The sequence below is a fragment of the Dasypus novemcinctus genome, chromosome 15 (assembly GCF_030445035.2).
Source record: "Dasypus novemcinctus isolate mDasNov1 chromosome 15, mDasNov1.1.hap2, whole genome shotgun sequence".
Taxonomy (NCBI): domain Eukaryota; kingdom Metazoa; phylum Chordata; class Mammalia; order Cingulata; family Dasypodidae; genus Dasypus; species Dasypus novemcinctus.
This window is the reverse complement of record NC_080687.1, coordinates 80,093,626-80,117,827: the sequence shown is the minus strand read 5'-3', so window position 1 is coordinate 80,117,827 and position 24,202 is coordinate 80,093,626. Positions and strand designations below refer to the sequence as shown.

At 37.6% G+C, this 24,202-nt stretch overlaps 1 protein-coding gene across 1 annotated transcript in view; it reads right to left on the bottom strand.

Annotated features, from left to right (window-relative positions):
* Positions 1-24,202, bottom strand: part of DIAPH3 (diaphanous related formin 3) — a 564,743-nt gene that overhangs the window by 58,617 nt on the left and 481,924 nt on the right. The gene's annotated exons all lie outside the window — the stretch shown is intronic.

The following is a 24,202-nucleotide window of genomic DNA, read 5'->3' as shown; positions in this document are numbered from 1 at the left end:
CATCACTTAGTCCTTTAACTTTAACAACCCCAATATACCAAAGTTTTCTTCATTTTACAATGGCTATTCATTGCCATTGGGAAATTGAATAATTCATTTCTGGGGTTCCTTTCCTTAGTCCTGATCCCTCTTCAACTGACAATACTTCTGATTCATTTGACTTCAACATTTCCCTACCACAACTGGATCAGATTAACTTGATTACTTCAGGGACCTACATAACAGTCTGCACAAAGAGGGGTAGTTATATGTTAACCATTCGCCTTCAGGGCCATCCACTGATCCATGGTAACAGGGACCTAAGGTCTTCACCATTCTGTCCAGTTCCAAGTCTTGCATTAATTTCTGTCACCTGACAGCCAACCCTTTCCTCATCCAACAAGGCCAAGTGAGTACAAGCCTGACCACTCATTTAGACCCTGTGGGAGAATTCTTACTTTCTGGTCATGTGCCCTAAGGTAATAAACAAATATTATACTGATAAAAATACTGCATTATGAAACTATAAAAATGATGTTTTCTATGCAAGAAAAACAGCAGTTGACTTTCCCACATAATAATAAATTCACCTCAACATTGCCACCAATGATTTCATGGCAGCCAAAACATTTATAGGCATAGGAGTATAATATTTCAAAGAACTAGCCTTGCAGTTCCAGATGTGTTAAAAAAAAAAAAAGATGACAAATATTAAAGAGGGTATCTTATATGCCACTAATTATATTGAACTTTTTATTCATAGAAACCATTTCTACAGAGAACACATTAATGTTAATGCATGTAAAGTTCTACACAACATAAAATTTTCAGAATTTCAAAAGAAAGTAAAATCAGTGATTACAGTCTATATATATACAGGCACTAGCCAGACATTTTCACATATTTATTCATTTTCAGACACTCAACAATGCTTGAAGGGTGGAATTGTTATCCCAGGCCCACAGGTGAGAGAACAGGCTGAGAGCCCCAAGGCTGGGGTGATGGTTGCTTCCCTGACACCATGTTGCCTGTGGTGAGAAAGAACTCGTATTTAACTTCCTTTCTTTAAGAAGAATATCACAGAACATAAGCCACACTAATAAGCTCTTAAACCTTTAGATGAAGTTCTATAGAAAGTCCTTGTAATTCCTAAGTTAATTCCTCTTTCTATTTGAACAGTTCAAAAAGAAAACCAAGGCTGTTTAGCACTTGATATTCCATTCAAAATTTTATAAATAAATGGTGATGATGTTTTATTCAAGGCAAATCATTATAAATTATAGACACCAAAATGTTACTGGCCTAAATAAAACACACTACCTAATCCTGCTGAATGTGAAGTGTTTAATGAATTAGCTTAATGTGATGTGCTTAAGATGACAGTAGGTATGAAGATCACCAAAAACAAGTTTCCATGGTTTAATTGTACTGCCTTTTAATAATACCTCTTAAAAATAAACACATACTTAAGAATGTACTATGAAGTATGTATAATCAAGAAATTTTTGATAGTGAAATAGTGAAAAAGGCAGAAAAAGGTAATAGTCTTTTTTATTTATTTTAAAAATGGTTATTTGTTAAATCATTTTGGTAGGCTGCATTTCAACACGGTAACACTTTTGAGGTGGTTTCAATCACCATAAAGATTAGAGAGAATGGCTTTCTGTATATTTTATTAAGGCTTCTGGGAGAAGTAATAGATACTGCACATTCATATATTTTAATGACAGTGCCGCCTCAAAAAAGAAGAGTATTTTTTTTTTTCCTATTCTTTGGATAATTTAAAAGAAAAAATTTCAGAAGTCAACTCTGAAATAAGTATAATGACCACTGATAGTTCAATTCTTTTCCTGAGATTTTAGCTCATGGCATGCCTCTGATAAGGAAATGCATCTTTCTAGAAATTGTTTATGGTTTTCTTTAACACAAAAAACAGCAGACTGCTCTTTTTCTTCCTGTAATGTATAATGCTTTCCTTCCAGAATAGTTTCCCCCTCAATATTAAGTCATAAAATAAAACGTCTTGCTTGAAAAACAGTATATTAATGAAGTAGGAGACATGTACACCTTATAATTTGAGTTGAATTACATGTATAATGAAGAGTCACATTTTTACTTAAAGAAGCCATCTATCAAATACAATACTTTCATAATTCACGTAAGTTATGCAAAAAGGTTGGCCATGGGCAAAAAGGTGAAGTAAGTGAAGGCTGCCTTTGGCTACTATTGTTCCTGGTGACTTTCCATTTTTGCCATTCATCAAAGGCAATATACTCTCTCAAGCTACTCATGGCCTATCTACTAAAGGCATTCCTTTCATGTGGAGTGCCCGGTGATATGAACTTCTATCTCCACGTATCTCCTCTTCTTGGGACTGGTGATAGCTCTTTAAAGAGCCATGCCTTTTTTTTTTTTAAGATTTACTTTTATTTATTTCTCTCCCCTTCCCCCGACCCCACCCCAGTTGTCTGTTCTCTGTGTCCATTTGCTGTGTGTTCTTCTGTGTCCGCTTGTATTCTTGCCAGCGGCACCCGGAATCTGTGTCTCTTTTTGTTGTGTCATCTTGCTGCGTCAGCTCTCCGTGCGTGTTGCGCTACTCCTAGGCAGGCTGAACTCTCTTTTTTTTTCTCTTCTTCTTCTTCTTTATTTTCTTTTAAATGTTGCATTCCAAAAATATGAGGTCCCCATATAACCCCCCACCCCTCCTACACCACTCCTCCCACATCAACAATCTCTTCCTTTTTATTCTTACTGATTTCCTTTCTTCTGCTCCCTGGAATACAGATATGATAAATGGAGTTCCAGTATCCAAGTTAGACCGAGAGGTAGCCTTGAGAGTAGAAGTTAGAGGTTAAAGAAGGTAGAGCATATAGACAGAAGGAACCTGAGTACTTGATAACACTATGGAAATGAATATGAGCACCAGCCTGCTAATCTTTGAATTGAGGGAAAAAAAAGGAAAAAAATCTGAAGCATTTAAGCCAATGCTATCTGAGTTTTCTTCTAGTGCACATGACATTAATCATAATCAATATGCATTTTTGCTTGGAAAGGGAAACTGGATGGCTGGAGCACAAGGAGATGAGAGAAATTTTTCATTGAATTTTCCTTTGCAAATCTAAATTTTGAACCATGTGAATAAACTGCTTAGTCAAAAATTAAAAATCAAATTTTAAAAATTTAAAAAACAACAACACTGCATTTACTTTTGTAACCAGAGCATCTGTCAGTTATTATACATGTGGAAGGTACTCATAAATGCTTGTTGAATGAAAAAAATGCCATAAAATACAACACTATTACAAAAGTACTCTCTTCTGTATGTTCTTGTGTTATCTATAAAACTGAATATATGAGGAAGACTTAAGCAAGCATGGAAAAATAAAGATTACAATTTCTTAGTAGAAGCTTAGCAAAACACAATTATTGGTAGTTACTGAAGCCAATAAGTAAACATTATATGCCCATTTATTTATCTGCCCCAATAACTCATTTTCCTTTGTGAGTATTCACTGACTATGCAGCATATGTAATAATTCCCAGTGAAGGTTAGAGAGCATTTATTTGTAGAGGAGTATAGAGCTGCTATTGAAGAAGCATTGTAAGATCTCAGCCCTAATTCCTATGACAATTTTAGTTTTCTAATATTTTTACACTATTAAAAGAATCCGAAACACACATTTTACCAAATGGATACAAGGCTAAATTTTTATACTGGAAACTTCTACAAATAACTCTCTAAACATCAGAAATTTTGATTTATTTCAAATATATACTATAGCACATCTTTTCTTTTTTTCTTTTAAGAAGAAATCACCCATCTTTCCACAAGGGACTGCTAACAATTTTAACCAGCTTGTTTGACAATTTGATTAGAATAACTCAAATGGAATTTGCTAGTAAGGTCTTTTTACTGAGCAAATCCATGAAACTTTTGAAAGATTGATAAGAATGTGTAACTTACTTTGTCAGACTCATTTTTCATTCTTGGTAATAAATGTTATTTTGATAAATAAAATTTATTTTCATTGCATTTATTGCACTGTGATTTTTATACAACCATGGTTTCTCAAGTGATATGAGGAAGAACCATACTTCAATACTCAAGCTGTTAGCTCATGTTTCTTTTAAAGTTATTTGTCAACATTTTTACATCTGCATTAGAACTAAATGAATTGATGGGATGACTTTCTCTATGCCCTATAAAATGAAATCCCAAGAATAAGTGGGTGTAAGAGCACCATTATTTCTTGATTGTTACTAATTCTACCTTCTTTGCCCCTCACTATTGCCATAAAACCATTTCACTTTAGGTTCCATCTGACAAAATAATGGTAAAGAAGTTGGGGAAAGCACTATAATAAAACAAAACAAAACTTGGGTAGACCTGAGTATACCCCTCTTAGTATTAAACCAGGCATGATGATGGATGGAAGAAGAAAGAATTCCAGTTCTTATAAGGCTGCTTGCTTGCATATGGAACCAAATTAAAACCAACAAGGTAGATATTGGGAGTTCTGAAAACAACTTCTCAGTGCCATCAAAATTATGGCCAGAATATTACTGGCTGCTTGTGCCCTTTCAGAAGCTAGGTTAAACTTCACAGCAAGGGCAAGGCAAAGTTGCTGAGTAAAATACAACTGTACGAAGACAGTTTTTACATTTGATAAAAACACTATTGTCAAAACATTGGCCATAGGAGTTGAGTTTTCCCTGCTGCAGATTCTGTGACAAAGTCCTTTGGAATTCAAGGCTCTAGGTCTACCATTCTGTAAGAATTAGTATGTGACCTTATAGAAGGAAATAATGATCTATATTTACAGAATGTCCTTAGGAATCATCCAAAAGAGGTCTAAGATGCTTATGGCACAACCTTTTTTGTTTTCCCCCTTCTGTAGGGTACAGAGGAATTAATAAGATATAACAGCTCTCCACTGACTGCCGCCATCATGGATACTAGTCGCGTGCAGCCTATCGAGCTGGCCCGGGTCACCAAGGTGTTGGGCAGGACTGGCTCGCAGGGACAGTGCACGCAGGTTCGTGTGGAATTCATGGACGACACAAGCTGCTCTATCATCCGCAACGTGAAAGGCCCCATGCGCGAGGGTGACATGCTGACTCTATTGGAGTCTGAATGAGAGGCTCGGAGGCTGCATTGAGCCTGCTGGGTCCTGGATGTCTGGGTGGACCACGTGGCCCACGGAAATGATTTGCGACTGTTCAATAAACCATTTAAATTGTATGTAAAAAAAAAAAGATATAACTGTTTCCTTTGAAAAATGTTTGTATACTAATTATTGCGATTGGCATTCAGTGTCCATTCTAACCATACTCTAGATTCTACAGTACCCACTGCAGTGGTTGGAAAGCTAAAAAACAATTAAAACCCTTTTGCAGATTGGGTACTACTTAGATTTGGCCAATTTCCAAATAGCTTAAGGTTTGGAAGCTGAAAATGAGGTGGAAGCCATGCTTTTGCTGGTTTTGTTCACAAGTGTGGCTGTAGAGGCATTTGGTTTCCACCATAGCATCAGTAGAGTTCCCAGTATCTGGTCACTAACTCTATGAATGCTCTAAGGCAGGAAGTCGGGTATCTGTTATGCTGATGTGGAGTGTAAAAGGCACTGTGTCGTTCTGTAGATGGCAGCAACAGTGGAGCTTCCTATATAAAGGGACTTCCTGTCAGGGAGCAGCAGTGACTAAGGTTCTGGAGCCAGCAGCTGAACCAGTGGCTTCCCAATTAAGCAGGAAGTTTCCAGACCATAGAGGAGGGAGCAAGGACATTGGTGGTTTGTTACGGCTTTGGATGTTGTTCATCAAAATTCAATCAAGGTTGTTTCTTGAGCCCTCCCAATGATTTGGTAATCCATTTAATATCCCAAGAGCAATACTTTCCTGCTTAAACTGGATTCTGGTCTCTGTAGCTGAACTTTTGCCAAGCATACATATCCCTTCCAAAAAGAATAGATTTAATATTTGTAGTGATGAGAAAGCAATTCAGGGGTTAGAGATCTATAGGGAGTGGGGCATTCCAGAACAATATTCAGGGGCTAAGGGGTGCTACAAACTCTGCTCTTCCCAATCAGGGTAAACATGTGCTTTTGGTACACTGAGATTTGTTTCAGGAACAGGAGAGTCCAATGTCTAAAAACAGTCCCTTGACTGGAAGTGTTTAGATTGCTTGTATAGGTACATCCAGAATAATATCCAAGATTTCGAACTCCAAGTTTTGAAGGACAGTGGCACAGCAAAAACCGAGTTTCTCAGAGTTGGTGCAACCCCAATTTCTGGAACAATGTCCTGGCTGCTAAAGGCAGCCATTTGTGTTTCTGCAGGCAATGGGGTTCTGGAACGTATGGCATCCACTCCTACCATGCAGCCATCTAACTTTCCATAAGATATTATATCCCTGGCTAATAAAATTAGAATCTTAATTTAACTGTACTATGAGAGGGGTGTGTGTGTAGTCTTTTACCAGAAGTCCATGGTTCACTTGAAATATTCAAGTTTCTTACGAAGAGTTTCTTTTTGTTTTATTATTATGCACTGCCCAAAGGGTCTTTGTTGTAAGTCCCAGCTGGTCAGAATATAATGGTATTTCTACCCATCTCCATCAGTATCTCAATAAAAGTTAAAAACAAAAAGACCATGATTGGTTATCACTCTGGGTCTTTAGTTTTGTGATAAGGAAATCCATGAAGTTATAAAAGGGACAATCCCCAGTCATACTTCCTGAGGTTTATCTGCAATTTGTAGGTAGGACAGCTAGATTTAGCAAAACAAAATGAAAGCAAGAGGACACTCAGTGAAATTTGAATTTAAGTTAAACAATGAATTAATTTTTAATATAACCATGTCCCTAAATGACTTATTTACCTGAAATTCACATTTAACTGTCCCTCTTTTTGTATAGAACTCCTTGTTTCCTACAATGTACAACCACTGTTGAGTGCTCTCGTTCCATATCAGCTCAGGGTCTTGAGAAAGACTAAAGGATTAAAGACATCTATATTCAGACAAAAGGAACAAGATTGCTGTGGGTCACTCTATGGCACTGTAATGAGTTATAATAATGGAAATTAATAAAGGATATAAGAAATTCTTAATTATTCTCAGACTCTTAATATTTCCTGGTTTTGTTTTAGTGAACCTAGTTCTTGAGCAGGGTTGCAGCCCAATTTTTGGCATTCTATAAGCAAATCTGTTTTGTTTTTTTTGCAGGCTGTCAGGAAGCTAAAAAAAAAAATTATAGTTGAGACATTTCAGATTCTTTTCTGTCCTTTAAATAGATAAGCCACTCAAATTCTTTTTAAAAAGAGATGGGCTATACATTAATGATTGACTCAAATGAGCTGCCTTTCTTCTATGGTAGTCATGGATAGTCAGGGACAAAAATAGTTCTAAAAATTATACAACAGAAATCAACTTTCTAATAATTACATCTTTGGGAAAATAAAATAATTTCTTATTAATATTTATGTAAGTTAGAAATTTGATTATAAAAGTTTAAAAAGAGTATAGTATCCTATTTATGCTGTGAAAAATGTATGCTTGGGAGCAGAAAAAATATTCTAGAGTTTCAACTTTTATTTACTAAGGCATGTACTCTGTAATGTGGAAAAGAGTAGTATTAAGCAATTTAGTGGTTTTATTTGTTAAAAATGTTCTGCTGCTAAAATATGAGAAGTGAAAATGTGGCTAAACTTTGAAATGCAATATATATCTGGAAAATAAAATAATTTAGAGCTTAGCTTATTTTTGGTCAAGTCTAGAGAAATATCATGAAAAATTCTCAGACTATTTGCTGACTAGAAAATCACTATATTTTCAATCAGCCTAATATGGCAGCTGTTTTTCATAGGCAAAGAAAAATAAGGAAGCTTTACAGTCTGTAGATATTTGGCATAGCTTGGCAAAACTAATCTGCTAGTTTCTTCTTATCCTTGTTATATGTTTTCCATATGGAATTTATTAGTATCAACGAGAAGAAATCAAAGAAATAAACAGAAACAAGAGGAAAGGTCCAGACTGGCATGCATTAACTGCTTGTCAACTATGGTTTTCCTAATTAATTGCCCTGTTGCTCTGTATCTCACTGATTACAGTACAACAGCTTTCATTAGTCACTGCAAATAAGACTTAGTGCCATCTTATTTACATTCTATTGCAAATAATTAGCATTTCATATTAGACTCGTCCAAGGCACTTCTGAACTTGCAAGACTATTTGACATCATCCAATACTTGATTCCATCCTGAACAAGCTTGAAAACAGATTCTGTGCTTTTTAGTTACAATGGTGTCACCAATGAATTTTACCATGGCTTAAATTCCTGCCAATATTAAGCTAGGGATATCAAAACGCTGCTGTAATTAGACTTTGCAAGCCTGACTTCCCTAGTGGTAGAACTGTCACAGAAGGGGAGGAAATGATATTCAAAGTTTATAATAACTCAAACCTCTACAATTATTGCTAGAACACGAATGCTACCATTTTATACAGCAAAAAGCAACTTAAGCAAAAGCCTTATTACAAAGGTAAAAGACAAAGAAAAAGAACATCATATGCTTTGATGACCAATGTTGTTCTTCTGCTTAAAATTTGTAATTCTTTATTAAAACTCAAACTTGATTATTTTGTTTAGGAAGTATTTCTTTTAAAAACATACCTGTCATATTTAACAGAATATAAAGCCTATTCTGCTATATAAATTAGAACTTCACTTTACAAATGCAATAATTCTAGAACTAAATATATAGATTAACATGTGCTATTTCATATAATGAAATTTCTAGAAAGCATTTTGTACAAAACCAGTTATTTTCATTGCTATTAAAATGTGTATGAATTTACATACACACACACATGTAATTCTTTAACTGCAATTGACATTTACTTCAGCATATACATACAATACAACAGGAAAAACTCAATTCTGTATGAATCTGCTATCCACAATAGAACTAGTTCATCTGAATGTAACACCCAGGGAAGGGTAACCATCAGTCTCAGACAATGGCTGGGACCATGTGCATCTCTGGATTATTTATCATGAGCAGTTCTTAGTATCTATTCCAGAATCTCATTTTCATGAGATATTTGAGCCTCTAGGTCCACTTAATCAACTTAGGAACCCTCCAGTTATTTATGTATTTGTTGCTCTTCTGCTTAGTCACGGATCTTGCCTGAGAGTCTTCCTCCACCAGCTCTGGCTGAGTGGAGCTCAGATGGCTGATCTAGTGGCCACTCATGCACAAGGGGGCTGATCTTTGACTTTTCCACTCTCTATAACTCAGTTTTCAACTAATGGTTTAAATGTCCTCACTAGATATTTGAGAAAAACAGGAGAGTGTTACACAATGTAATGCAATTTAAAAATCAGTCTTGTGAGCAAAGAAGTATACAAATACATTTTTTTGGAAAAGTATATGACTATTGGTTAAGAGCTCCCAGTGAATATAGTAGAGATTAGAGTTTAGAAATCAATGATGGTAATATATAGCACTCAGTTGATGAAGTTCTTTCATATAAATTATCTTTTCTACAAAGCGAATGAAGAACGTCAAAGAAACAGAAAGTGTCTTTCACATTATTTTGTTTCTCACCATAAGTCTCAGTGGAGCAGGGAATTAGTTATATCTGAAAAAACCTCTTTAAAAACAAAGCAAACGTCTGTGGATTTCTCACAAGGTCTGTGTGACCTGCAATAACAAAGGGGTCTTTACTTCCCCTGGCAACTGCTGGCGGTCAGAGCCAAAGTAGAGTTCCTTACAAGTGTGGGCTATTGTTTAGGAAACAAGAATGACAATTAGTTCAATATCCACTAGGTCACATACAGGATAGTAAAAATATATTTGATCCAGGAAAGAGGACTGTTAGAATTTACTCGGGCTGATTCACAGTTTACCTTCTTTCCAAATATCTGCATAAAACAAACCAGAGAACTTGGAAATTCTTTCCTATAGCAATCTATATAATCATTCAGCTATTTTTCAAGTAAAAGGGGACAAATGGATGAGTTTAACCACATTTCTGACATTTTCTAGCTGTTTAACCTTGAGCAAGTTACTTCTCTGTGCCTAATTTTCTCCTCTCTCTCTCTGTCCCTCTACCTGTCCCTCTCCCTTTCCCTCCCCCTCTCCTTCTCCCTTTCCCTTTCCCTCTCCCTCTCTCCACCTATACTTAATGGGGTTCTTAAATGATGATGAAATGAATTAGTACATATAATGATCAAAACCCTGCCTCTCACTACACAAATGTTGGCTATTATTTCTATTGCTAGGAAGACCATGATGTAGAGAAAATAAACCATTGTGAACTCATGACCTCAAGAAAGTAATTTCTTGTCAGTTTGTTTAAAAGAGGTCCAGCTGTGGCCTTACGTAGCCAGCCTATCACCAAACATATAATTTGACATACAGCCTTACTGCCCATATTTTGGTTTCTAACACTATTCTCCATTAAAGAAAGCAAGTGTCTGTGGAGAGAAATTGATTCCAAATCCCCCAGCAGGAAAAAATGTAGTCAAAATGAGCCTGTGACATCTGGTTGCCAAAAGGTAAGGATGACTTTAAAAAAATGCTTGGAGATGGGTGGAGGGAGAGGGAGCATATGGGAACTCTTTTTACTTTCTGCACAATTGTTCTGTAAACCTAGATCTGCTCTAGCAAATAAAGCTGATTTTTAAAAATCCCTGGGAAGTGATGTCATCAACGTGGCACTATAAGACAGCCCCTGGAAAACCTCCCCAGAGATTTAGTTGGGGGGTGGGGCGGAATCCCACATGCTTAGATTAAACTCTGAACCATGGTAGAGACTGGACCCATTGGTCTGTTCCTATTTCCCTCCCCCTCACTTAAACCTGAGCACCTTAGGAGTTACTCCAAGGCAGTGGTTTGGGTCCCTTCCACTGCAAGCAGAGACCATAAAGCCACTCACAGCAGTGAATTAGAATTCCATGCATATCCAGGCACAGAGATTCAAGTCCAGGAGACTAAGGGTAGAACACAAGCTGCTGAGAAGTGCTACATACAAAAGGGCCCCTCCCAAGGAGGGAGGGGAAGACAACAGTAGAGTAGTACTGCTGGCATGTGCTGTTGTGCCCTCACTAAATTCAGTTACTGCTGACTGGAACACCTAAACACATGAAGGACTTTTCTGGAGTGAACAACTTTCTGTATTGACCCCATCTGGCTCCCTGGGGCAAGATACCCAACTCGGGGATAAGTCATAGGAAGAAAAAGCTCACAGGAAAAAAAAGGGGGGGCGGGGTGGGATGGGGATTTAAACTGACCTATAGTAAGATAGGATGGGTTCCAGAAATGAAAAATGTAAGGAAAACAGGGCACTGAGAGAGGGAGAGAATTTGAACAAATTGTAGGAGTTGGGGAGAAAATTCTGCACAACCACAGATTAAGATTCCCAAAGAAAGAAAAAAGATAAGGAAGTTTTCTCCTGGCAGTGAAACAGTTACACAAAAATATAACCTTAAAAATTGTAACATATGCAAGGCAAGAGTAGAAGAAGAGCTGAGAAAATCAGAACAGTTAAAAATGGTCTATTTTAAAGGTCTACAATAAGTTGGACCAAGCATCAAAGAAAAGCCTTAACACAAAGCCAATCAACAATAAAATCCTAGGCAAGAGGGAGAAACTGACCTTCAGAGGTAACACAACATGATAATTAGATGCCCAGATACCAGCAAAAAATTACAAGCCAAACTAAGAAAGAGGAAGATATGGCTCAATCATTGGAACAGAGGAGACAGAGAATTTGGAACAATAATCAAAAAAGTTCAAGCAAATCTCTTAAATCAATTCAAAGGGGAAGAAGAAAATATGTATAAAGACATAAAGGATATTAAGAAGATAATGTGTAAACATAAAGAAGAATCTCAAACTATAAAAAGAAGCATAACAGAAATTATGGGGGTGAAGACAAAACAGTAGAGATTAAAAATACCCTAGAGACATACAACAACAGATTTGAACAGGTAAAATAAAGAATGAACAAACTAGAAAACAGGACAATCAAAATCATAGAATCTAAAGAACTTATAATTAATACTATACTTGTTAAATACATGTCCCACAGACTTAAATCTTTGTTCTGTTTATGTGCCATTTGAGTCCTGTATCTCAGCAGAGTTCTAACACCTACTCTCCAGTTCACTGGACTCACTCAGGACAACTAACAAGGAGATGATGATGGACAACACACATCCCAAGGAACAGAGAGTGTCTGCAACTGTGAGTAAGACAGTTCCATCCATCTGCCCCATGGGACCTAGGACCCCTTTCAGTTAGAAACAGAGTGGGCATCACCATCCTCAAATCCTCAAGATTGGGGAATGAACAATGGACTAAAGTAGACTTATTACTATTCTATTATAGACATTACTTTTCTAAAAATGGAAGAACTCTTATCATTGAAATAAGGCAGAAGCCACCAGAGGTTCTTAGGTGCAAGGAGTGTGTCCTGCAAGGAGAGCCTCCCCATGTCAAAAAAAAGCGCAGCCTGCCTAGGAGTGGTGCCACACACACGGAGAGTTGATGCAGCAAGATGATGCAACAAAAGGAGACACAGATTCCCAGTGCCACTGACAAGAATGCAAGCAAACACAGAAGAACACAGGGCGAATGGACATAGAGAGCCCAATTGGGGGGGGGGGGTAGAAATAAATTTTTAAAAATCTTAAAAAAAAAAAGTTAGAACATCTAGACAGAAGATCAGTAAGAATATAGACTTGAATAATATGGTAAGCAAACCTGACCTAACAGACATATATAGAACACTGCACCCTAAAACAGCAGCATATACATTCTTTTCAAGTGCACATGGATCATTCTCCAAGATAAATGGGTCACAAAACAAGTCTCAATAAATTTTGAAAGACTGAAATTATATAAAGTATCTTCTCTGACTATAATGGAATGAAGCTGGAAACCAATAACAGATGGTGAAATGGAAAACTCACACACATATATGGTAGTTAAGTAATAATCAATGCGTAAAGAAGAAATTACAAGGGAAATCAGTAAATACCTTGAGATGAATGAAAATGAGACTACAACATATTAAAACTTATGGGATGCTGTGAAGGCAGTGCTGAGAGGGAAATTTAAAGCTCTAAATGTTTACATTAAAAAAGAAGAAAGAGCTGAAATTAAAGACCTAACTGCACACCTAAAGGAATAAGAAGAGGAACAGTGAACTAATCCCAAAGCAAGCAGAAGGAAAGAAATAACAAAGATTAGAATAGAAATAAAGGACAGGAAGTGGATGTGGCTCAAGTGATTGAGCTCTCGCTTACTACATGGGAGGTACCAGGTTTAGTTCCCGGTGACTGCTAAAAAAGAAGACTACCACACAACAAACAGACACAGCAAATGCAAACAACAGGGGGATGGGGAGAAATAAATAAAAATAAATCTTAAAAAAAAAGAAATAAAGGAAATAAAGAATAAAAACAAAAAACAAAGAGAGAGTTAATAAAACCAAAAACTGGTTCTTTGAAAAGATCAATAAAATTGACATTCTTAGCTAGACTGACAAAAAAAGAGAGAAGATGCAAATAAATAAAATCAGAAATGAGGGTGTCATTACTACTGATCCCACAGAAAAGAAAATGATCATAAGAGAATAATATGAAGAAATTAGACAAAGTAGATTAAATGGACAAATTCCTAGAACTACACTAACAACTTACATTGGCTTTAGAAGGAAGAGAAGACCTCAGCAGACCAATTACAAGTAAAGAGACTGAATCAGTCCATCAAAAACCTCTCAAAACAGGTGGATCTTACTAACTTCCACAATAAACAAAACCTCAAACAGGGGTGTTTCAAGGGCTTAAAGACAGCCAGACACTATAAGCAAGGCATATAACCCCATGAAATTAGCACCCTATTGGTGGGCCTTAAGTTGGAATATAGGAAAGCCTATTTCCCCAGTGCAACAGAGTTCCTATGTATGATTCTCGTAGCTCTTTTATTTGAACCTACATGTAGCACAATACCTCTTATTGAGCCCTGATTCTCAGCAGAGTTGCAGCTGACAGCTACTCTCTAGTTCATTGGACTTGTCCAGGACAACTAACAAAATGATGATGGTGGACAAACCCCATCCCCAAAAACAGAATATCTATAACTGCAAGCAAAATAGCTCCTTCACCTGCCTCATAAGATCTATGTTCCCTTTCGATCTGAAGCAGAGTGGGCATTGCCATCCCCAAATCTTCAAGACTGAGGAATGAACAAACCTAATAGGGGAGTGCAATCATGGACCAAAGTAGACATTATTATTGTAGTAATGGAAAAACATGTAGCACTGATATAATGATAGAGGTTGTGAGGGGAGTGGGAGGCAAGAATAAATGAAACAATGGGCATTTTTAGGGTATTGGGATTATTCTGCAATGACAGATATAGGTCATTATACATTTTGCCAAAACTATAAGACTACAGTGCAAAGTGTAAACCATAATGTAAACAACAGACCTTGATAGTAGCAATTCTTCAATATTTGTTCATCAATTAAAAGAAATGTGCCACCCTAAAGTAAGATGCCACTAATAGGGGAAAATGTGGGAGGAGTGGGTGGGGTGTATGGGAATCCCTCATACTTTCGATGTAACTTTTCTGTAATCTAAACCTTCTTTAAAAATAAAGTTTTTATTATATATATTTAAAAAAACAAAAACAAAAAAACATATTCCTCCGAAAGAGAAGCCAGCAACAGAGGAATTCACTGGTGAATTCTAACAGACATTCCAAGAAGAATTAATATCAATCTTGTGCAAACTCTTCCCAAAAAACGGACAAGGAGGGAACACTACCCAACACATTCTGTGAGGCCAACATCACCCTAATATCAAAGACATAAGACACTACAAAACAAGAAAATTACTGACCAATTACTCCTTTGAATATAGATTAAAAAATTCTCAGTAAAATAATTGCAAATCAAATCCAACAGCACATCAAAAGAATTATACAAAGAGAATTAAAAAAAAAAAGAATTCTATACCACGATTAAGTAGGTTTTATCACAGATATACAAGTTTGATTCAACATAAGAAAATCAATTAATGTAATACACCAAATTAAAAAAGCAAAGGAAAAACAATCACAGGATGATCTCAATTGATGCAAAAAAGGCATTTGACAAAAGCCAGCATCCTATCTTAAGAAAAACACTTAGAAAAATAGGAATAGAAGGAAACTTCTTCAATAGGATAAAGGGCATCTATGAAAAATCCACAGCTAACATCACTTTCAATGATGAAAGACTGAAAACTTTCCCTCTAAGATCTGGAACAAGACAAGGATGTCAACCTGTCACTGCTATTACTCAACCCCGTATTGGAATTTTTAGCCAGAGCAGTTAGGCAATAAAAAGAAATCAAAGGCATCCAAATTGGAAAGAGAGAAATAGAACTTTTCCTATGTGCAGAAGACATATCATATACCTTAAAATTCTCAAAAAATCTACAACAAAGCTACTAGAGCTAATAAATGATTTCAGCAAAGTGACAGGATACAAGATCACACAAAAATCAGTATTTTCACACACAAATAATGAGCAAGTAGAGGAGGAAATCAAAGGAAAAATCCATTTATAATACCTCAAAATAATCAAATATCTAGGAATAAATTTAACCAAGGATATAAAGGCTTTGTACACAGAAAACAACTAAATATTGCTAAAAAAAAATCAAAGAATATCTAAATAAATGGAAGGACATTCCATGTTCATGGTCTGTAGGACTAAATAATGTTAAATGTTGATTTTACACAAACTGATTTACAGATTCAATGCAATCCCAATAAAATTCCAACAGCCTACTTTTCAGAAATGGGTAAACCAATTATTAAATTTATTTGGAAAGGTAAATGAATCTGAATAGCCAAAACATCTTGAAAAAGAAGAAAGAAGTTGGAGGACTCACACTCCCTGACTTTAAAGAATATTACAAAGCTACAGTGGTTAAAACAGCATGGTGCTGACACAAGAATAGATATATTGATCAATGGAATCTTATTGAGAGTACAGAAATGTTCTTCACATCTATGCCCAATTGATTTTTGACAAGGTTGAGAAATCCACTCAATTGAAAGAATAGTCTCTTCAACAAGTGATGCTGGGAGAACTGGATATCCATATGCTAAGGAAAGAAAGAAAGAGGACCCCTATATTACATCATATACAAAAATCAGCTAAAAATGGAATAAAGGCCTAAATACAGGAGCCAGGACTATAAAAGTCCTAGAAGAAAATGTAGGGAACCATCTTCATGAGCTTGTGTTAGGCAATGGTTTCTTAAACTTTACACCCTAAACAGAAGGAAAGAAAAAATAGACGAATGGGACTTACTCAAAATTAAAAATCTTTGTGCAGCAAAGGACTTTGGCATGAAAGTGAAAAGACAACCTATTCAGTGGGAGAAAATATTTGGAAGACACATATCTGAGAAGTGTTTAGTATCCAGAATATATAAAGAAATTCTACAATGCAACAATAAAAAGATAAACAAATGGGCAAAAACAGTTTGCCCAGTTAACAAATGGGCAAAAAACTTGAGTAGACATTTCTCCAAAGATGACATACAAATGGCTAAAAAGCACATGAGGGAAGCGGATGTGTATCAACTGATAGAGCATCCATCTACCATGTGGAGAGTTCAGGGTTCGATTCCCAGGGCCTCCTGACCCATGTGGTAAGCTGGCCCATGAGCAGTGCTGCCCCGTGCAAGAATGCCGTGCCACGCAGCCCACCCAGGAGTGGCGCCACACACATGGAGAGCTGACGCAGGAAGATGACACAAGAAAAAAGAGATGCAGTTTCCCAGGGCTGCTGGATAATTCAAGAGGACGCAGAAGAACACACAGTGAATGGACACAGAGAGCACACAACGGGGGTGGAGGCATGAAGGTGAAAGAAATAAAATAAACCTTAAAAAAAAAAAAAGCAGATGAAAAGATGCCCAACATCACTGATAATAGGGAAATGCAAATAATATCACGAGATCATTTCACATTCACAAGAATAGCTACTAAAATGATGGAGAATTCAAGATATTCACAGATAAACAAAAACTAAGAGAGTATGCAAACAAGAAACCTGTCCTTCAAGAAATACTAAAGGGAGTTCTGCAGGAGCAAAGAAAAAAAACAGGAGACACAGTGGGAGGAGAGCGTAAGAACAACTAAAATGACAAAAAGAGGGGAAAAAAAGCAACATATGACAAACACAAATCCAAAGAAAATATGGCTAATATAGGATTCCTTGAAAGTAGTAAATTGAATGTCAATGGATTAAACTCACCTGTTAAGAGATACAGATTGGAAGACTGGATAAGGAATTATGACCCATCTATATGCTGTCTGCAAGAAACAAATCTCAGACCCAGGGATTCAAGGAAATGAAAGTGAATGGCTGAAAAACAATCTTACAGGGAAACAATAACCAAAAAAGGGCAGGAGTAGCTATATTAATATTGGGCAAAATAGACTTTAAACGCGAAACTATTGTGAGAGACAAAGAAGGACACTACATATTAATGAAGGGATAATTTTTCAAGAAGAAAGAAAAATTATAAACATTTATGCCCCTAACAAGAGTGTCTAAAAATACGTGAGGCAAACACTGGAGAAACTAAGGGAAGGAATATGTGCCTCTACAATTATAGTGGGGGACTTTAACACACCACTATCACCACTGGACAGAACATCTCAAAAGAGAATCAATAAAGAAACAAAGACTTCAAACAATATATTATAAGTTCTAGACTTAATAGACATATACAGAACAATACACCCAAATACAACAGGATATACATTCTTCTTGAGTGCACATGGATCATTCTCAAGATAGACCACATGATAGGCCACAAAGAAAGTCACAATGAATTCAGAAAGATTGAAATCATACAAAATAATTTCTCTGACCAGTGTGGAATGAAGTTGGAAATCTACAATGGCCAGAGACCCAGATTTGGTACCAAGATATGGAAATTAAACAACACATTCTTAGAAGAACAGTGGGTCAAGGAGGAAATCTCAACAGAAATCAGTAACTACCTTGAAACTAGTGAAAATGATAATATAACATATCAAAACTTATGGGATGCAGCAAAAGTGTACTGAGAGGGAAATTCATACATTAAAAAAGAAGAAAGAACTAAAATTGAAGAACTGCACAATTGGAGGAATTAGTAAATACAACAAACTAATCCCAAAGAAAGAAGAAAGAAATAACAAAGATCAGAGTAGAACAAAATGAAGTAGAAAATAAGAAAGTGCTCAAAAAAGTAAACAAAACAAAGAGCTGGTTCTTTGAGAAGATCAATAAAATTTGACAAACCCTTAGCTAGACTAACAAAGAAAAAAAGAGAAGGTGGAAATACACAAAATAAGAAATGAGAAAGGGGATATCACCACTGACCCCAATGAAGTAAAGACTATCATAAGAAGATACTTTGAAAAACTATATTCCAACAAGAAAGACAATTTAGCGGAAATTGACAAATTCTTAGAAACACACAAGCAGCCTACATTGATGAAAGAAGAAACCGATGATCTCAACAAACCAATCACAAGAGACAGAATCAGTCATTAAAAATCTCCCAACTAAGAAGAGCCCTAGGCCAGATGACTTCACAGGTGAATTCTACCAAACATTCCAGAAAGAACTAACACCAATCTTGCTTAAACTCTTTTAAAAAAAATCAAAATAGGAGGAAGATTGCCTAACTCATTCTATGATGCCATCATTACCATAATACCAAAGCCAAACAGTCACCACAAGAAAGGAAAATTACAGACCAATCCCTCTAATGAACCTAGATGTGAAAATCCTCAACAAAATACTTGCTAATCATATTCAACAACACATCAAATGAATTATACACCACGACCAAGTGGGTTTCATTCCGGTATATAAGGATGGTTCAACATAAGCAAATCAATGAATGTAATACATCACATAAATGGATTGAAGGAAAAAATCACATGATCATATCTATAGATGCAGAAAAAGCATTTGACAAAATACAGCACTCTTTCTTGATAAAAACACTGCAAAAGATAGAAATAGAAGGGAGCTTTCTGAACATGATAGAAGGAATATATGAAAAACCCACAGCTAACATCATTTACAATGTTGAAATTATAAAATCTTTTCCTCTAAGATCAGGAACAATACAAGGATGCCCACTAACACCCCCTCTATTTAACATTGTGTTAGAAGTACTTGCTTGAGCACTGAGGCAAGAACCAGATATAAAAGGGATTCAAATAAAACAGGAAGAAATAAAAATTTCACTATGTGCAGATGACATGCTCCTATACATAGAAAGCCCAGAGAAGTCTACAACAAAGCTTCTGGAACTTATAAATGAGTTCAGTAAAGTCACAGGTTATAAGATCACTGTACAAATATCAGTAGCATTTCTGTACACCGATGATGAGCAATCTGAGGAGGAAATCAAGGAACAAATACCATTTACAATAGTAAATAAAAAAAATCAAATACCTAGGAACAAATTTAACTAAAGATGTAAAAGACTTATACACAGAAAACTACACAACACTGTTCAAGGAAATCAAAGAAGACCTAAATAATAGAAGAATATTCCCTGTTCATGGATAGGAAGACTGAAAATTATTAAAATGTCTATCCTACCAAAATTGATCTACAGATTCAATGCAATCCCAATAAAAATCAACACAGCATTTTTTAACGAACTAGAAAAACTAACTAGGAAATTTATTTGGAAAGGGAAGGGGCCCTGAATAGCCAAAGATATATTGAAAAAGAAAAATGAAATTGGAGTAATCACACTACCTGACTCAAAACATACTACAAAGCTACAGTAGTGAAAATGACATGGTATTGGCACAAGTATAGACACATTGACCAATGGAACCAAACTGAGAATTCTGATTTAGATCCTCATATATACACTCATCTGATATTCAACAATGCCACCAAGCCCACTTAATTAAGAGAGAATGGCCTCTTCAACAAATGGTGCCTAGAGAATTGGATGCCCATATGCAAAAGAAGGAAAAAGGATTACCATCTCATACCTTAACAAAATTTTAACTCAAGATGGATCAAAGACTTAAATTTAAGAGCCAAGAGTATAAAAACCTTGGAAAAAATGTAGGGAAACATCTACAGAACCTTGTAATAGGAAATGGCTTCATAAAATTGACACCTAAAGTACAAGCAGCAAAAGAACAAATAAATAAATGGGACTTGCTCAAAATTAAAGCCTTTTGCAACTCAAAGGAGTCTGTCAAGAAAGTAAAAAGAGAGCCTACCAAATGGGAGAAAATATTTGGTAACCGTATCTGATAGGAAACTTACATCCTGCATATATAAAGAACTTCTATATAGAGAAAATAAAGACAAACAACCCATTTAAAAAATGGAAAAAAGATTTGAACAGATGGTTCCTCAAAAAACAAGGTGAACAAGCAATTCCACTGCTGGGTATATAACCAGAAGAACTGAATATAAGGACACAAACCAATATATGCACACCAATGTTCACAGCAACATTATTCACTATTGCCAAAAGTTGGAATCAACCCAAAGGCCTATCAATGGATGAATGGATAAATAAAATGTGGTATATACATACAATGGAATATTACTCAGTTGTAAGAACAAATACAGTACAAACATGTGTGATAACATGGATGAATCTTGAGGACCCTATATTGAGTGAAGCAAGTCAAGCATTGAAGGACAAATACATCATGACCTCTCTGATATGAAACAAGTAAACCAAGCTGTCTCAGAGAGCTAGAGACTGGAAGATAGGCTTAAAGGAATTTGGGGGGGAGAGGAAGGTTGTGAGCTGAAGTCTACATGGATGACGTTTATGATAAGCTGGAGGTAAGTATTTGTACAGGGAAGGGATAAGATGGGGCCATAGGGATAACTTTGGGTGGGGCTTTGGAGGCTTGAGGGGGGCTAGAGTTGGGAGGATGGGTCAGATGGCCTAAGGAATTGGAGGGAGGGATGGGGAGAACAGTTGAATATGGGAGACTGTCAGGTATATGGTTGAAACTATGATGTTGAGAAAACTCTTTAGAAAATATAATAAGGAAGGATTATGTATTTAAGGTGCTTAAGGGGGGATCTGGCACAGGGGCAGACTTCTAGGGAGTGAGTGCTCATTTCGTCATAGTGTGTTATATCATTGGGTGCAGACCTATACAATGAGTGTGAAGGGGTACCCACATCCTGGGGAGTGCGGCGGCTTGCTCGGTCGGTAGAGGTGGGGTCTGGCTGCGGACGAGGGGTCGGTCCAGCTCTGGACGAGGGGTCGGTCCCGCTTGGGACGAGGGGTCGGTCCGGCAGCAGACGAGGGGTCGGTCTCACAGGGGTTGCGCGGTTCGGCTGACGGGGTCGCCCGGTGAAGCCGGCGATGAAGGGGTCGCCCGGAGAAGCAGGCGACGAACTGGGGACAAGGGAGGCCAGGCCCTTGTCAGGGGCTCTCAGGACTGGAGGGCGCACGGCAGAAGAACTACCGCGGAGACAAGGTAAACACGCAAGTCCACTTTATTGAGGGAGCGGCAACAGTTTTATAGGGGCTGGGGAAGGCTGATTGGTCGAAGCCATGCCCTGTTCTGATTGGTTGCCGGCAAAAGGTCAGTGGGAGGTACTGGACGGGGGAGGGGTGGTGGTTAGGGATTGGCTGTTGCTGTTGCTGGGGGAAGGGGCAGGGTTTAGGGATTGGTGGCTGCTGTTGCTGGGGTGGAGGGCAGACTTGAGTTTCCCGCCCACGCCTGGCTGTTGCTGCTGTCTGGGGAAGGGAAAAGGGCAGACTGAATTTTTCCGCCCACGCCTGGCTGTTGCTGCTGTCGGGGGAGGGGAAAAGGGCAGACTGGAATTTTCCGCCCTGCGCCTGCGCAGGGAGAAAGAAGAAGAAGGGTGCCGCCCCACAGGCATCGTGTGGCGCCATCCGGGAGGAGGGGCGGCTGCGGAAGCATGGCTGCCGAGAAGGGGAGACCCGAGGGCACTCTGCGCCCATGTCGAGCTCCCTTCAGGGGTGGCGGTGAGTCCGACCAGCCACTCTATTATTGGGGCAGCGGCTTGGCCTGCTGCGGCCGCTCCCCCGCCAGGCCAGCAAACCACACTTCAGCCCGAGGGGTGACCGCAGGGGAGACCTGATGTTCTCAAACAGAGGGAATTGTGTCTCTCAAGAGAATCAGGGGTTCCCAATAAGTTAAGGCAGTCTAGTATGTCAAGCCCTCAGCACTGTTTCAAGTACCTGTAAATCTGGTCCCTCAAGTAGTGAAGATTGATTGTCACTATGGGCCCTGAGGGGAAGGGGAGAGAGGTATAGAACAGATGGAAACAGGGCAACTGGGAGGCATGGAAGAACTCCACAAGCTCATGTAATGATGGATATAGGACATGTTAACTTACACCAAAAGTATATAAAAGTCTATAAGCTAAAATGTAAACCATAATGTAAAACATTAGGAAACTAAAAATTCTAAAATGTGTACAGTCTAAAATATAAACAATAGGTAAACCAAAATGGAACCATGTTCAATAGTTATGTTTCGAAATCTGTACATCAGCTTCAGCAAATATTACATTAACATGTAAAAAGACCTTTGCTGGGGAAAGGGGAAAAGGGTTTGATGTTGGATATATGGGAGTCCCCTATATTGTATATGTGAATTAATATGATCTTAAACTTTTTTGAAGACAAAACTAAAAATTAGAAAAAAAAAAGGATGTAGACACTGAGGAAGAAATGAAAGAAACTGCCTTGCCTCTGTACATACAGGGCAACACCTATTACAGTGATGAAAGGCAAAGTGTTAAAAACAAAGTTTTATAATATTTTTCATCCTTTTAATACACCAATTTATTTTTACTTCATTTTAGTATTTCTAAGTTAGTATGTATATTATCATGTATTCTATTTCTAAACTTTAAACCCATCACTGTATTTCAATTTCCTATTAATTGAATTTGGCAATATATTAGGTTTCATTTTTGAAGAAGTTTTAGACCACAGAGCAGTTCAACTATGGCAGGAGAGAAACACTGATGTGGGGTATTATTGATGGGGGACTCATGGGTGGGAAGGAGTTCTCCAGGGCATGTATATAGGGGACACAAAAATGTTCTGATATATGTTGGGTATTTTCATAGTAGTTACAGTTACAAACATCAACTGAGGGAGTGCTGAGTTCCTACCCAGGGGAGCTCTGTCGACATTCCCCAATGGAACAGCAATAATCCCCCAAGTGCAATGGCAAAGACCAACAAGGAAGTATGGTCCAATAATGAGCCCTTCATACAGATGACTATGCTTATGGCCTGTGTGCCTGAAATATGTACTATGCCTAGAGCTGCAGGGAGCCTAAGAGTTACCACCTGAGAGCCTCCATGTTGCTCAAATGTGGCCACTCTCTAAGCCAAACTCAGCATGTAAATGCATTACCTTCCCCTCAGAGTGGGACATGACTCCTGGAGATGAGCCTCCCTGGTACCAAGGGATTTACTACCATCATTAGCTGGTGATGTAATTAGAATGAGACCTTGAATAAAATGGTCAACTCAGGCCGGCAGAATGTCTCAGCTTACATTTAGGACCATGTGTTAAAAACTGCTTTTTGACCTTGAATAAAAGGGGGAAATGGAAAAGATAAATGAGTTTATATGGCTAAGAGTTTTCAAAAAAGAGTCAGTAGGTCATCAGAGGCGTTGCGCTTATGCATGCCTCAGCAGGACCCGAGAAAAAGCCAAAGTAGATACAACCCTAGGTACTGGTTCTAGGAGACCCACAGAGTATATGGTCATGGCAGATGGATCTGGAGTTCTGTGCCATGTCAGAGGGCCCTACTTTGGAATTTGTGCTCCTGAGTGTGATGGAGGAGCTGGTCAGATGTGACCTTTCTACAATGCATCTTCTGTCACTTTTACTGAACCTGTGGTTGGCGCTAGGGATAGTGTATACTCAGGGGACTTGAATCTCTGGATTGCCCATGTGCCAGCTGGGCCCTGAGCCTCAGCAGAATTGCAACTCCTACTCTCTGGTTTGTTGGACTTACCCAGGTCAGCTAACAGAGAGGTGAAGATGGTCAACCACCACACCAGAGAATCAAGAGTGCCTACAACTGCAAGCAGAAGAATTGCATCCAGATTCAAAAAGATACTATATGATCTCACTGATAAAAACTAATTA